This window comes from Miniopterus natalensis, chromosome 4 (assembly GCF_054644295.1).
Source record: "Miniopterus natalensis isolate mMinNat1 chromosome 4, mMinNat1.hap1, whole genome shotgun sequence".
Classification (NCBI taxonomy): domain Eukaryota; kingdom Metazoa; phylum Chordata; class Mammalia; order Chiroptera; family Miniopteridae; genus Miniopterus; species Miniopterus natalensis.
Genome location: NC_142084.1, coordinates 75,254,754 through 75,267,915, shown reverse-complemented (window position 1 = coordinate 75,267,915; position 13,162 = coordinate 75,254,754). Strand labels below are relative to the sequence as shown.

The following is a 13,162-nucleotide window of genomic DNA, read 5'->3' as shown; positions in this document are numbered from 1 at the left end:
TCGGACCCTCGTGCTGGCAGAGAAGGCAGCCAAAGGGTTAAATCCCGGGAGCGTTGTGGAGGTGGGGAGCGGAGGAACCCTCCGGAGGAAAAGTTGGCTCCTCGAGACTCGGGCCCCGAAAGCCGGGTGTAAAGGGCCGGCGCCTGGGCTGCGCCTTCGGTGCAGCCCCCTTGGCCTCGGGGGTGACCGCGCTGCAATTACAACAAAAGGAGCTGGGGGCCGGGGCCCAGCCCGGGAAGGGGGTGGGGCCGGGCTCGGGAAGGGGGTGGGGCCGGGGGAGGGGTTGCTGTTGGTCTCCTTTAAAAGTACAGGGAAACGCGTGAAGGAGCTGCTCCAGCTCGCGGCTCCGGGAATTTGGGGCTCGCCCTCTCCAACGGCCCCTCGGCTCGGGAAGGGGCTAGGCGGCGACGGGCACGGACAGGGGCCACCGTGGAAAACCTGGCCCCAGCCAAGCCAGGGAGGACCCCTTCTACCAAGTAAGAGCGCAGGGAGCGCAGGGGTTCGAGGGGAAGGGGAGCGTCCACGCGGGGTCTCCAGGCTCTACTCCCCGCGAGGCCGTCTCTCCGTCGCGCGTGGGGTTCCCGGGACCTGGACGGCGGCACACACGCTGGAGGTTTCTAGCTCAGAGAGATGCGGGGCCGTGCAGGCCAGCGGGTCCCCCCTCCGGACTCGGGCAGACCCACCCAGCCCCACCTCGCTGGAGCCGGGGCCAGGCGGCGCGGCTGGCGCGCCCCAGGGAGCGAGTGGGGCGCTCGATTCCTTGCTCGCCTGGGACGCCTTCAACCAGGCAGGACGGAGCCAGTCGAGGCTCAGTGTGCGATAGGTGTCTAGGGGGTGTAGCGTGGGGCCAGGGACACTGGGACTGTGTTCGTGCCCGGAGTTCTGGCTTTGAGGGATGCGGGGCGCGCAGAGGACAGGGGTCGCAGTGCGCGGTGGCTTTGGAAATGTGGTGCGCACCCGGCCGGAGCGGAGTGGGGGTGGGGTGGGGGCTACTGGGGCTGAGCCTGGGAACTCCAGCGTCCACTGCCCGGACCCGAGTTTCTCCTCGGCCTTCCAGTAAGGCTCAGCTGAGCGCCCCAGCACCCTGAGTCCTGTGGGAGGAGAGGCGCGGTAGCCTTGGCTCGCCCGGGGCCCAGGGAGCCTCTCCCGCCGTTAGGACAGAGAGGCCCTGGAGTAGGACAGAACCGGCACAGGCAGCCCACGGGTCGTGTGTGCAGGATCGCTCCGGGGGAGAGCTAATCCTAGCCTTACGAGATACTCCTGCGGTCCTCGGTGACTGCAACTTTTACGCAGGCTCTTCGGCCACTGCGCTTCGCCCCCACACCCGCCAAACTCGGGGAGCCCTCCGGGTGTAGCAGCTTGCCTGAGGTAGCGCCGTAAATCAGCGCCAGAATAGGAACAGAAATGATTGGAAGAAAGAAGCATGATTGGGATTCTTTGCTCTCTCTCAGCCTCCCACCCCAGTAAACATCACCAAATATCAGGGGGGAGGGGAGGGGAGGGGACAAGGCGCGAGACTCGGTGGGGTGGGGGTGGGGGACTCAACTCCTCGTGTAGGAAACCTCAGAGAGATAGGCCTGAAAGTCAGAAACATGCCCCAAGTTAATTTCGCCGTCCAAAATCTTGCAACTGTAGAGATCAGTCCAGTCGTTTCTTTTTTGCAGAAGAGGATAAGTGCTGAAAATCAGGGCCACTGGGTTAGTAGTCAGTGTGGGTGGGACTCGAACTGGTATCCCTTACACCAGACTAGCCTGTCTGTCTTGGAACCCCCAAAGCCCATTTGTCACTCTTGTGGAATTATTTCGCTTTGTTTATGGTGTATTGTGTGCTTCATGGTTAGGGATGTGGTTTCGGAGGAAGACTGAGTGTTCATTTGCCTCAGCTGCATGACTGACTCACCCGCCGATGCCTTAGCTAAATTATCAATCCCCTTCACCTCTTTGTCCTATTTCCCTTCCTGGCCCCTAGTATCTGTCCTTGGAATGACCATCAAACCCATGGCAAAATGCACCCACACACCCCGTGGACCCCTGGGGATTGAGTCTCAGTGGTGCGTGTGTGAGACAGAGAGAACGTGCACGTGAGCTCGAATCTGTTTGTTTCTGTGATTTTGTATTAAAAAGTGACTTGGTCTAAGGCCACTTAGCCATTAAGTGGCAAAGCTGAATATGAAAGTTAGGTCCGAAGACAAAGTATGCGCTTGACATTTTGATGCAGGGCAGATCAGAAATCCCATGACATCACTTCCCTCTATCTCTTTACATCTGGGGTCCTGGCCGGGTCTCTTCCTGCCTTGTCCCAAGTCTTTGTCCTCTGACCAATGGTTGGCCTACGTGGAAGGACCTTGTGAAGTAAACAGATTTTCTGTGCTCTAGAGGTGACCATCAGTGAAGCTATCTAATGTTCCAAGAAATTCTGCCTTGTTTATTTAAAAATCATTTTCCTGAAAATTTTCAAATATACACCATAATAGAGAGAAGGCCCCCAGCTTCAAGAGTTATTAATATTTTGCCACCCTTGCTTTATCTATCTCTTTTCTCTTTTTTCACTGAAGTATTTTAAAGCAAATCCCAGACATCAAGTCATTGCATCTCTACAAATATTAAATAATCATTATGCCATTATTGTACCTAAGAAAATTACCAATCATTCTTTGGTATCATCTAATCCCCAGTTCCATGTTCAAAATGTTCCTAATTTCCCCCCAAATGCCTTTTTACAGATGGCCTGAGTTCCGTTGATTTTTATAATTTATCCACATTGTGTGCTATTCCTTGTTTGAGTCTTGCAACGTCCCACTAAAGAGTGAGGTGGGTATTTTTTTTTTTTTTAGTCTTTTGGTGGAAATTTTATGTTATGCTTTCAAAAAGAAGTCCTGACTTCAATTAACATTTCCTTGACAAGATTTAACAATATGTACATCTAAATGCTTATTTACTTTTCCTGTCATTGTTAGCAATCCTCTAAGCTTGAAAACATTTTTCTTTTGGCAAACATCAGTTTTGTGTGTTTTTTTGTAAACTTTAAAATACCACTTTATTTATTTTTTTAATTTTATTTTTGTTTAAAATATTACAGATGTCCCTTTTTCTCCCCAATGACCCGTTCCACCCCGTCCCATCTCCCTCCCCAGTCCCTCTCCCCACCATTGTCGGTGTCCTTGGGTTGTGCATATATGCATATAAATTCTTTGGTTACTCTCTCCTCCTCCACCCACCCTCTGAGATGGGTATTTTTGAGTTCATTTTATAGTTGAGTAAATGACAAACAGATAAGCTGTCCAGATGGCACAGCTGGTGACTGATGGAGACAGGACCTGCCCTAACCTCCTCACCCCTGGACAGCTGTGAGGGAATATCAGCTGCTCTCTCCCTGAAGCATTCACTTTGGCTGTGGCTTCATCCTGGGCTTATCACTTCTTATACACCTGCCGTGATAAATCCCTGTGGAAATATTTAGTAATTGGCCATTTGGTGCTGGAGATAAACTGGCTGCAAGGCCAGGAAGCCTGGGTTTCTTTTCCAGTTTATTGTTAAACTGTACAAAAGCAACTTATGTCTCAGGGGCTCAGAGGTGGCCCTCTGAATTAGGAGGTATAGTTTTCCCCCACCCTCTGGCTCCTGGATCTGAAAATAGGTAGGATGAGTGAAATGCCTGCAGCTGGAATTCCTGGACGAGACAAAGGCAAAGGCCCCAGAAAGAAATCTCATTGAGAGCAATTACCCCTCGCTGATCATCACTAGGGATTTGGGCAGGAGACATCTTTAATCGGAGACTCCTACATTCTCCACAGTCCTTCTTCATTTATGGAAAACTTTGCTTATTCTGCCTTTGTCTGGTAAGGATATAGAACAGCAGAATTTTTACTTTTAGCAACTTCATTCACTTTGAAATGGGGTGATAAATCATTTTTACATCTTATACATGAGGCTCTTGAGTCAGAATTCTCTTTCCTTGGCTGGCTATGTAGGAAGATGGAATCTCATTTCTTCACCCTTAGATTTTTCTGCTCTTCTGTTCATTGCCCTGAAACAGACAGGGAAAGGGCAGACCTTCCATAAAACAGCCAGTCAGGATGGAGGAACTGGGTGGCTCCAACCCCATTATTCAGCAGCAGAACTCAAAAGGGGCAAAACATCAGCCTTGAACCCCACCGTCTTCTGGCAAGCAGACATTCTCTTCCCCCTTAGCTAACAGGCTGTCTCCTTGGGGTAGAATTTCTAGGTGATCAATGTCAGTAGCTTCCTTTTATAGTTTTGGGATTGTTAGGAGGTGCAGTTCCCCTGTCCAGGGACCTGCCTGGGTTGAGAAGCACAGCTTGTAATTACTATTGTTTATTTCCCCCTGGAGAAAACCCTCCATACCCATCTTCATGGCAGTGCCACACAGAGCCCCCTGCACTCTGGACCCTGGGTGGGCCTTGAGGGCTCAGATGGCATGGCTGGATTCTGTCCTGCTGCAAGGCCACAGAACCAACAGGACTGGTGACTGTGGGCAGAAAGGCAGAGCCAAGCAGATGTCCACAGAGACAAAGCCACAGCAATGCGCTGCTTATCTCCTAAGTCTCCAGCTGTGTCTGCATTGAAGTGAGTCTTCAGACCGTCTTATCCTAGCGATTCCAGCTGTACTCCTGCTGGTGAGCATGGTGCATGGATGGCAGGGAACACACCTGGTGTGCCACCGGTGTTGGAGAAGCGTTTAGGCACCAGGACTACCCTTTCAGAATAGCCACTTGTCCGAGGGTGGTAAAGCATGATGGTGACAGTTTAGATAAGATTTCTGCCCAGAGTTTTAAAAAATGTTTGCATTTCCCTTGGCAGAAACAATCTACCCAGGCAAGTTGTGTGTGGCAAGTGCAGATACAGAGTGAGACTCAGTGTGTAATGAGGATGTGATTAGGATAAGAGCTAATACGTTCTTCTTGCCCAAGGCTTTTTGATCCCTTTCCTTGGAATACCTTTAATATTATAATTTTATATGTGAATGGTGATTTTTCTTTTTTTTTTTCATTGTCAAAATCTCTGTCAGACAAGCAGACACATCTGGCCACGTGGATGTCCCGTGGCAACAACTCCCATATGTTCCCCTTGATGTGTCACCAACGTAATACTAAATAAGAATATCTTCTGAGGAAATCACTTCGCTTGCTTGTAAAGCATGTGCTTTATGAGAAGATAACTTATATCGGTGACTTGTGAACTGCTTCATTTTCTTCGACAGCTTTTTTACACTGTCCTCCGTGAGTCTGGATCCATGAACGTTCCTCACCCCCAGCCTTGTCCCGGGTCCCGCTGCTGTCCTGGCACAGACAGCACAGCTTTCCAGAGTGCCCGCATGAGGCCAAGATCTAGGAAGAAATATTTCCCTAAATATCTTCCCAAAGCTTTTATAAAACCAATACCAATATACATTAAAGTACATTTTTAAAGTAAACAACCCCCCCAAAATAATGATGGTGTACGTGAGTAAACACCACCAATCCCAAGCATATATCTCGACAGACTTTTGGTTTTTGTTTTATAAATTGATCTTTATTGTTGAAAGTATTACAGATGCTCCCCCCCCCCCCACAACCCCTTAATCATCAGGTTATCTGGAATTGCTCTGGTATGTCCATAACCAAATTGTAAGAATAATCTTTTAAAATACTTTGAAGCTGCCGTGAATTCAGGTGGCCTGTCTGACAGCCCTCTGCGGAACGTGATGTTTAGGTACCATTTTAATGATTGAGCAGAAAAAACTACAATTTAGACATCAGCGAAACCCTGTGGGGTCTCTCATCCTTTTCTGAAATTGATATTCCTCACGTGTTTTTGTTGTTTTTTCCTTCCTGGCAGCTCTCGAAGCCAGGCCTGCCTCTCCACCCAACTCCCAACCCCTACGTCATCTGTTGCAACCGTGTCATGCCGTCAGGACGTTCCCCAGCTGTCACCCACTGCCTGGGGAGCTGCCCGTTTCCTAACTGGCCTCGCCTCCCTCCGTCTTAACCTGTGCGAAACCAACCTTTATGCAACAGCCACAGTGATATTTCTAGAGCCCGGGTTGTGCAACTTCTCTAAGGGCCAGGTAGCAAATATTTTAGATTTCACAGCCTGTGTCGCAGCGGGTCCACTCTGCTGGGTTAGTGAGAAAGCAGCCGGAGATAAGGAAAGAAACGAGCGTGGCTGTGTTTCGCTGAAACCTTATTTACAAAAACTATTTCCAGGCTGGGCCCGTGGGCTGCGGCTTGCTGACTCCTGCTCTAGATCACGGTCTGCCCCCTCACCCTCCCGCTTACCTTTCCCTGGCTCTGCCCTCATTCCCCAAAGGAAAACTGGCCACTTCTCAGCAGGACATTCCCGTTTCCCTTTCGGTTTCCTCACCCCTCTGCTGGCTCTCCAGCCCCACGCCTTCCAGGCCCCTGGCCACACCCGCCGCCCAGCCCTTGCAATGCTGGACCCCACGGGCCCCCAGAATGCCCTGTGTTGTTTCCGACTGGCCTGGCATGACCTCCCCACCCCCCCACCCCCCACCAATCTGTCAGCCTCAAACTTTCCTTTAAAACCAGCTCAGGCGTTAGCTGTCTGAAGTGTTCCCTGTCCCTCATCCCCAGGCCTAGTTGCTGCCTCCCAGCCCTGTTTCGGTGCCTGTTTCTGTGCTGTGACTGCGGACTCCTTGGGGATTCCTGGTGCCCAATACGGTGCTCACTAGATAGATGCTGCTAAACTAAAGTGTCGTTTAAGTCAATTTTTAAACAGCTTGACTGAGATATAATTCACATATCGTATAATCCACCCATTATAGTGCTCAAGTCAATGGATTTTAGTCTATTCACGGGTATGTGCAACCATTACCACGGTCCATTTTAGAACTTTCGTCACCACAAGGAGAAACTGGCCCCCCATAACCATCGCCCCCTTTTCCTCCAACTCCCCATCCCCACTCCTAAATGGCCTTTAATCTACTTTCTGTCGGTGTATTGCCAATTCTGGATATTTACATAAATGGAATCATAATATATGGTCCTTTTACTTCACGTAATGTGTCCAAGCTTCCTCCACGCTGTGGCATGTATACACACTTCACTCCTTTCTATGGCCAGATGATGTTCCGTTGTTCGCTGTACCCCATTGTTTATCCAGTCGTGGCTGGTGGGCATTTGGGTTGTTTCTGCCTTTCGGCTATCATGAATAATGATGCTCTAAACATTTGTGTATGAGTTTTGTTTGAACATCTGTTTTCTGTTCTCTTGGGTATATAAGTAGGAGTGGAATTACTGGGTCACAGGGTAATTCTATGTTTAACTTTTTGAGGAGCTGCTAAATTGTTTTTCATGGTGGATGAGCCACTTTACATTCCCACCAACAATGTGTGAGGGTTATAGTTTCTCTGTATCCCTGCCAACACCTCCTTTTTCCTGTTCTTTTAAAAAAAATCATAGCCATCCTAGAAGGTGTGAAGTGCTGTTCCATTGCTGTTTTGATCTGCATTTTCCCTACTGACTAGTGATGTTGAGCAACTTTCATGTGCTTGGTGGCCATTTGTATGTCTTTGAGGAAATGCCTGTTCAAGTCTGTGTCCACTTTTAAATTGGGTTGCTTTTTACTTCCTTATTGACTTGTAAGAGTTTTTATGCATTCTGAGTACTAATTCCTTATCAGTTTGTCAGTTTCCACAAAAAGGTCAGTTGGGTTTCTGACAAGGATTGTGATGAACCTGTAGATCAATATCTATTCTCATTTTAACAATATTTAGTCTTTCTTTTTTTTTTTAATTTTAATTTTATTTTATTTTAAATATATCTTTATTGATTTCAGAGAGAGGAAAGGAGAGGGAGAGAGAGACAGACAGAAACATCAATGATGAGAGAGTCATTGGGGATGGAGCCCGCAGCCCGGGCATGTGCTCTGACCTGGAATCGAACCTCCATCTCCTGGATCCTAGGTCGATGCTCAACCACTGAGCCACGCCCGGCCAGGCAATATTAAGTCTTTCAAAAAAACAACGCCAAACAATATTGTCTTCCAGCCCCAGAACATGGTATGTTTTTCCATTTATTTAGATCTTTAATTTCTTTCAACAATGTTTTATAGTTTTCTGAGTATAAATTTTACATTTCATTTGTTAAATTTATTTCTATATATTTTATTCTTTTTGATGCTATTATAAATGGAATTATTTCCTTAATTTCATTTTGAATTGTTTTTTGAAAATATATAGAAATAGTTAATTTTTACATATTGATCTTGTTCCTATAACCTTGATGAATTCTTTTATCAGTTCTCAGTCTTTTAGTAGATTCCTTAGGATTTGTTGTTTACTTGTATGAGTAGATTCTTTCTTTTAATTTAATTTAATTTTTAATTAAATTTATTGGGGTGACTTTGGTTAATAAAATTATATAGGCTTTGCACTGGCCAGTGTGGCTCAGTTGGTTGAGCGTTGTCCCTTGCACTGAAAGGTCATCGGTTTGATTCCTATTAAGGGCATATGCCTGGCTTGTGGGTTTGATCCCTATTGGGGTGCATACAGGAGGAAACCCATCTATGTTTCTCACTTTGATGTTTCTCTCTCTTCCTCCATCTCCCTTCTTCTCTCTAAAATCAATAAAAACATATTTTTTAAAAAGATTATATAGGTTTCAAGTTTAAATTTCTGTAATACATGATCCATATATTGCATTGTGCACCCACCACCCAAAGTCAAATCATCTTCCATCACCATATATTTGGCTCCCTTTTAAACCCCATCACCCACCACCTACCACTCCCTTCCCTCTGGAAACCACCAGACTGTTGTCTGTGTCTTTGAGCTTCGGTTTTATATCCCACATGAATGAAATCATATGGTTCTTAGCTTTTTCTGACTGACTTATTTCGCTTAGCATAATATTCTCAAGGTCCACCCACGTTGTCGCAAATGGCAGCATTTCCTCCTTTCTTATGGCTGAGTAATATTCGGTAGTATATATGCATCACGTCTTCTCTATCGAGTCCTCAATCACAGGACACTTTGGTTATCTCCATGTCTTGGCCACCGTGAATGGTGTTGCAATGAACATAGGGGTGCAGATATCTTTGCGAATAAATGTTTTTGAGTTTTTTGGGTAGATACCCAAAAGAGGCATTGCTGGGTTGGCTAGGTCATATGGTAACTATTCTTAAATGTTTGAGGAACCACCATACTCATGTGAGTAGATTCTTAAACAAAGAGTAGGTGTTCAGAACGTGGATATGTGGTGTCCTAGAACAGGGAACAGCAAGTCCAAAGGCTGCGTAGTGTAGAAGCAGTTGTCTCTGGAAACCCTACACATTCAGGTCACTTTGGCTAGAGCTAAGGGTTCAGGGTTAAAACTAGTGTGTGTCATGCTTAAGACAGTGGAGGCTAGTGGGAGCCATGCCATGCCATTCTAATAAGAATATTAGAGTCGTTCTTAAAAGGAGGCCCAGAAAAGACTTATGATCAGCATGTATAACACTGATCAGGCCCAAAGGTAGCTGAGAAAGTCTGCTTTCCTCAGTAAGAGCAAGAACTTATAGGTCTCTTTAAGTATATGTCACTACTCTCTGGATGCCATTATCTCCAGGAATGAGTGCCAGTGACACAGTACCAGCTGGCACTGTGCAGCCGAGCCTGGCCAGCTTTGGTGATGTGGCAGTTGGTGCCTGTTATTACTCACTGGGCTTCTGGAAGGGAGACAGTATTTCTATGGACAGCAGAATCCCAGATCACAGGCTCTTAACAAACTTTAGAAAAGCACTCCTGCCCTCTACCCCAGGTAGCCAGACATTTCTACACAAGCCAAAGATGTGGCTGTGGTCTCCATACCAACTGCTCCTTCCTTCTCTGAGTCCCCGGGTCTCGTTCTCGTCTGAGGGGCTCAGGCATGAAGAATTGACTGTTGGCCCAGGTTGCATCGCTTGGATGAGAGCCTGGCTTGGAAGCTCCTGAAGCATAGAAGCTGTACAAAGCCAAGGGCGAGTGCTGCTATGATTAACGTTCCCTGAGACACGAAGAAGCTAAACAGGAATGGCTTGGGGAAACTATCAGTTAGGAACTGAGCTCAGGAGATGTCACCTTGGCCACTTTTGAGGGGCCATCTCTTAGAAAAAGATTGTCTTTCTGGTGTTGAGTTGTATAAGTTCTTTATATATTTTGCAAATTAACCCCTTATCAGATGAATCATTGGCAAATATGTTCTCCCATATGGTGGGTTCCCTTTTTGTTTTGTTGATGGTTTCTTTTGCTGTGCAGAAGCTTTTTAGTTTATGTAGTCCCATTTGTTTATTTCTTCCTGTGTTTCTCTTGCCCTTGGAGACATATTGGCAAAAATATTGCTCCGAGAGATGTCTGAGATTTTACTGCCTGTGTTTTCTTCTAGAATTTTTATGGTTTCATGACTGACATTTAAGTCTTCTATCCACTTTTAATTCATTCTTGTATATGGTATAAGTGGGTGGTCTTGTTGCATTTTTGTTGCATATAGTTGTCCAGTTTTCCCAGCACCATTTATTGAAGAGACTGTTTTTACTCCATTGTATGCTCTTGCCTCCTTTGTCAAATATTAATTGACCATAAAGGCATGAGTTGATTTCTGGGCTCTCTGTTTTGTTTCATTGATCTATATGCCTGTTCTTGTGCCAGTACCAGTCTGTTTTGATTACAGTCGCTTTGTAATATAGTTGGATATTTGGTATTGTGATGCCTCCAACTTTGTTCTTCTTTCTCAAGATTGCTGAGGATATTTGGGGTTTTTTTTGTTTCCTTATAAATTTTTGGAATATTTGTTCTAGATCTATGAAAATATGCCATTGATATTTTAATAGGAATTGCATTGAATCTATAGATTGCTTTGTGTATGGACATTTTAATGATGTTAAGTCTTCCAATCCATGAACATGGTATATGCTTCCACTTGTTTGCATCTTCCCCTATTTATTTCTTAAATGTCCTATAGTTTTTTGAGTACAGGTCTTTACCTCCTTGGTTAAGTTTATTCCTAGGTACCTTATTTTTTGTTGTTGCAATAGTAAATGGGATTGTTTTCTTAGTTTCTCTTTCCAAGAGTTTATTATTGGTGTATAAGAATGCCATTGATTTCTGGATATTAATTTTGTGTACTGTTACTTTGCCAAGTTCATTTATTAGATCTAGTAGTTTTTTTGGTGGAATCTTTAGGGTTTTCTATGTACAATGTCATGTCATTTGCGAATGACAGTTTCACTTCCTCCTTTCCAGTTAGGATGCTTTTTATTTCTTCTTCTTGTCTGATCAGTGTGGCCAGGACTTCCAGCATTATATTGAATAAGAGTGGTAAAAGCAGACATCCCTGTCTTGTTCCTGATCTTAAGGGAAATGCTTTTAGTTTTTGCCCATTGACTATGATGTTGGCTGTAGGTTTGTCATATATGGCCTTTATTATGTTGAGGTATGTTCCCTTTATTCCCACTTTGCTGAGAGGTGTGTTTTTTTAATCATAAATTGGTGCTGGGTTTTAACAAATGCTTTTCCTGCATCTATTGATATGATCAAGTAATTTTTATCTTGCATTTTGTTTATGTGATGTATCACATTTATCCATTGATTTGTGGATATTGTACCAGCCTTGCATCCCTGGAATAAATCCCAGTTGGTCATGGTGTATGATATTTTTAATGTATTGTTGGATCTGGTTTGCTAATATTTTGTTGAGGATTTTAGTATCTATGTTCATCAGGGATATTGGCCTATCATTTTCTTTCTTTGTAGTGTTTTTATCTGGTTTTGGAATTAGGATAATGCTGGCCTTGTAAAAAGAGCTTGGATGTTTTCCCTCCTCTTGAATTTTTTGAAATAGTTTGAAGATGATAGTTGTTAGTTCTTCTTTGAGTGTTTGGTAAAATTTACCTGTGAAGCCATCTGGCCCAGGACTTTTTGTTTGCTGGGAGTTTTATTACTGCTCCAATTTCATCATTTGTTATTGCCTAGTCAGGTTTTCTGATTGTTCCTGATTCAGTTTTGGAAGACTGTATGTTTCTAAGAATTTGTCCATTTCGCCCAGGTTGTTCAATTTGTTGGCATATAGTTGCCCATAGTATTTTCTTACAATCCTTTGTATTTCTGTGGTGTCGGTTGTTACTACACCTCTTTTGTTTCTAATTTTATTTATTTGGTTCCTCTGTTTCTTAGTGAGTCTGGCTAAAGGTTCATCAATCTCTTGTTTTTCTTTTCAAAGAACCAACTCTTAGTTTCATTGATCCTTTGTATTGTTTTTTTAGACTCTATGACACTTATTTCCACCCCAATCTCTATCATTTCCTTCCTTCTCCTTACTCTGGGCTTTTCTTGTTGTTATTTTAGGTGTAGGGTTAGATTGTTTATTTGTGATTTTTCCTGCTTCTCAAGGTAGGCCTGTAATGCTATGAACTTCCCTGCCAGGACTGCTTTTGCTGTGTCCCATAGATTTAGGGTTGTTGTGTGTTCATTTTCATTTATTTCCAGATAATTTTTTATTTCTTCCTTGATCTCCTTGGTAACCCATTTATTGCTAATACCATGCTATTTAGCCTCCATGTGTTTGACTGTTTTGAGTTTTTTTCATTGTAGTTGATTTCTAGTTTCATACTCTAGTGTTCCAAGAGGATGCTTGGTATGATTTCAATCTTCTTGAATTTGTTAAGACTTATTTTGTGTCGTAACATGTGATCTATCTTTGAGAATGTTCCATGTGCACTTAAAAAAAGTGTATATTCTGCTGCTTTGGGTTGAAATGTTCTGTAAATATCAGTGAAATCCATCTGATTCAGTGTGTTGTTTAGGTCACTGTTTCTTTGTTGGCATTTTGTCTGTAAGATCTATTCGATGATGATAGTGGGGTGTTAAAGTCTCCTATATTGGCTGTATATATGTTTACAAGGGTTATGTTCTTTTGTTGGAACAATCCCTTTAGTATTATGTAGTGACCTTCTTTGTCTCTTTTATGGCCTTTGTTTTGAAGTTTGTTTAGTCGGATTGTTACCCAGCTTTTTTGTTTTTTTGTTTGTTTTCCATTTGCATGTAATATTTTTTTCATCCCTTCACTTTCAGTCTATGTGAGTCTTTTGTTCTGAGGTGGGTCTCTTATAGACAGTATATATATATGAGTCAAGTGTTCTTATCTATTCAACTACCCTATGTTTTTTTATTGGATCATTTAATCCATTTA

The 13,162-nt window shown here is 44.2% G+C and overlaps 1 protein-coding gene across 1 annotated transcript in view; it reads left to right on the top strand.

The window, feature by feature from the left end:
* The first annotated feature begins 333 nt into the window (after positions 1-333).
* Positions 334-13,162, top strand: part of LOXL2 (lysyl oxidase like 2) — an 86,319-nt gene continuing 73,490 nt past the window's right edge. Inside the window, exon 1 of the mRNA XM_016211726.2 lies at positions 334-476. The gene's annotated coding sequence lies outside the window, so the exon portion shown is untranslated. The remainder of the gene's footprint in view (positions 477-13,162) is intronic.